The sequence below is a fragment of the Cynocephalus volans genome, chromosome 15 (genome assembly GCF_027409185.1).
Source record: "Cynocephalus volans isolate mCynVol1 chromosome 15, mCynVol1.pri, whole genome shotgun sequence".
NCBI lineage: Eukaryota > Metazoa > Chordata > Mammalia > Dermoptera > Cynocephalidae > Cynocephalus > Cynocephalus volans.
This window is the reverse complement of record NC_084474.1, coordinates 19,641,010-19,643,927: the sequence shown is the minus strand read 5'-3', so window position 1 is coordinate 19,643,927 and position 2,918 is coordinate 19,641,010. Positions and strand designations below refer to the sequence as shown.

At 37.5% G+C, this 2,918-nt stretch overlaps 1 pseudogene; it reads right to left on the bottom strand.

Annotated features, from left to right (window-relative positions):
- Positions 1-2,167: 2,167 nt before the first annotated feature.
- LOC134364197 (large ribosomal subunit protein eL29-like) lies at positions 2,168-2,620 on the bottom strand (annotated as a pseudogene).
- Positions 2,621-2,918: the final 298 nt, after the last annotated feature.

The following is a 2,918-nucleotide window of genomic DNA, read 5'->3' as shown; positions in this document are numbered from 1 at the left end:
TCAATATCTGTGTGCAATATATGATTCTCAAATCAGAATAATGAGTGTATTCAACATTACACACACACAGTGCAATTCATTTTTTTTGGCCCTTTACCAGTTTAGATTTCAGAAGTAAGTGAGCTCGTACAGTATTTTTCTTCTGTGCCTGGCTTATTTCACTTAGCAGAATATCTTCCAGTTCCATCCATGTTGTTGCAAATGACAGAATTACCTTCTTTTTTAGGGCTGTATAGTATTCCACTGGGTAAAGATAACACATTTTCTTTATCCATTTATCTGTTGACAGACATTTAGGTTGCTTCCATATCTTGGCTATTGTGAATAATGCTGAAATAAACATAAAAGTGCAGATATCCCTTCAAAGAACCTATTTTAATTCTTTTGGATATATACCCAGAAGTGGAATTGCTGGACCATGTGGTACTTTTTCTCTCCCTTTTTTTTTTTTTTTTTCTTTGTAGCCACCTCTTCTTTGTATGTTCAGCCCAAGGTGAAACGGTTCGTGTGTTCTGTTTCTCCTTGGATGAATTATCATTGTTTGGAAATATTTCACTTAATTACCTTTCAACCTCAGTTTTCTGAAGGGTTCAAGAAAAGTTATGACATTATAGATTAGCCTGGTTTGTTTTGTTTTTCTGGTTGTTAGGGTGGAGTGATGTACTCTTATGGCTTTACACATTATAAGTGGGAGATGCAAAAGACAAATGAGTTCTAAAGAGAAAGACAGTAGGACATACTGAAAAATAATTTGATTTGAGACTAAAAGGATCATGTAACAACAGAAGGAAGAAAACATTTTAGGGGATGAACCAGTATGTGTGAATATCTGGAGTAAGTCGGAATGTGCTACTTGAAGTTCAATATACTTATTCATAGTCTATAAGTAAACTTTATATTAAAATAAATGAGCAGGACTTAAAGAGTTTTAAGTTGAGGAGTTACATAGTGATATAATATTAAAAACATTTTTCATCCTGTTCTGTGGAGAATAGAAACAGAGTTAGGGGGAGTGTTTGGAAAACCAGATTGGAAGCTTTACAACAGTCCAGACATGAAATGCCAGTGATTCTTCCAGAACAATGGCTGTGGAAAGAAGTGGATGGATTCAAGGGAAACTTAAGAAATGGAATTAGTAGGACTTGATGAATAACCAACACACACTTTGTATATTAAGGAGTCCAATAAATAAGAATTTCTACAGATTTTTTGGTAGGAATTGAGTACCAGATCACCTAGTAAGAAGGGTTGGTATAGTTTGCGTTAAAAGCAAGAAGAAAAATTAAATGTGCAATTATCTCTTACACATTCACAATGTTTCTTAAATATGAGGAAATTTAAATATATCAAGTTCTTCCTAGATATTTGAGGAGCATCCAAGCAGTTTGACCATAAACAATGTACTGGCAAGGGACCAACTCTTCCTCTTAGATTTTAGATTCCTTTTTCACATTCTAGGAGCTTTATCTTCTTTTCTATCTCTCCTTTCTAACTTATAAAATTTGTACTTATAAACAAATGTGTTAGAGTTAATTTTCATTCAAGTATTTAACGTCATATGTACATATAAAATACATATATTTGCACATGTATGTTGTGTCTTTCTCATAATTTTTACAGGTGCATGTTTCATGAGAACAAACATCAAGTCTCCCTTTGTTCATCCCTGGGCCTCTAACACCTTAATAACACTGCAGGCTGAATAGGTACTCAAAAAATACTTATTGATTAAAAAAAATGAAATAATGAATGGATGCAGTTGGTATTTAAATGCTTACAATAACGTCCCATGCCCATGCCTATTGTCCTTTTGCTAAAGTCTTCATCCCCTAGGACTTTGCAGGTCAGTGTTTCTCTTTCTCCTCTGCTTTGCTGCTTGCGATTAGAACATGGTTTCTAAAAGGAAATCTTATATTTTCCTTTCAGTTTCTCTCTTTCGATTGAAGAATGTAGCAAAACTGGAGAAATTTTAATTCTATCTTCTTTGCTTCATGAAAACACTTGGTTTGCATTATCCTAACATCATTTCTCTCCTCTGATTTGTATGATTGTTATTTTTTCTGCCTCAGCCTTACTCATACAAATAGCACAGAACACCAGCCCCATGCAGACAGCTGTCCAGGGGTCACATCAATCCTTCTGTCCTCACATTGGCAGACAGAGGCCTTTACTCTGGAGCCATTGTGGGGGCCTGGGCACCTTTGGGAGCCTGAGCTGGAACTGGAACTGAAGCTGAGGCTGGAGCTGAGGCTGAAGCCACATCCTGGGCCTTGGCCAGCAGAGCCTGAGACCCTTGGCAATATGGGCATGAGCATGCTTCCTGAGCTTGGGGTGGGTGAAGAAACCAAGTCAACCAAGCTTGCAGCTGTTGGGATATTGGGCTTGACCTCTTTGGGCTTACAAGGGCCTTGATAGCCTCAGCACATGCAGTCATGGCCTTGGCATTGTTGGCCTGCATTTTCTTCAGGCCCTTGTGCTTCTTGGCAAAGTGCACGTTCTTCAGGAACGTGGGGTCTGCTCCCTTAAGAGATTCATACCTTTGTGATCAAGGTTTCTTAATGTCATTTCTGTGCCATTTCCAGGATGGGTTGTGTGCGGTGTGGATCTTGGACTTGGCCATGTCTGCACAGTAACCCGCGTCTCCCAAAGTGCCAGGAACTGAAAGAGAATGATTTCTGTTAATTATTGAAGGACTTAACTTTTCATCACTATTAGTTTTCTATGCTCCATTAAAAAAAATGTTTATGTTTTTCAGTTTTAAAATCTCTAACAGTGCCTAGATTAGTCCCTAGAACATTACTGACCTGGAGTCATTTCTAGTTACAGCGAGACAATGAGTTTTTTTTATTTTTATTTTATTGGCTATGCATATTCATGGGGTATAAAGCTGACTGTCACACTTGTGCCCAAGAAGTGAT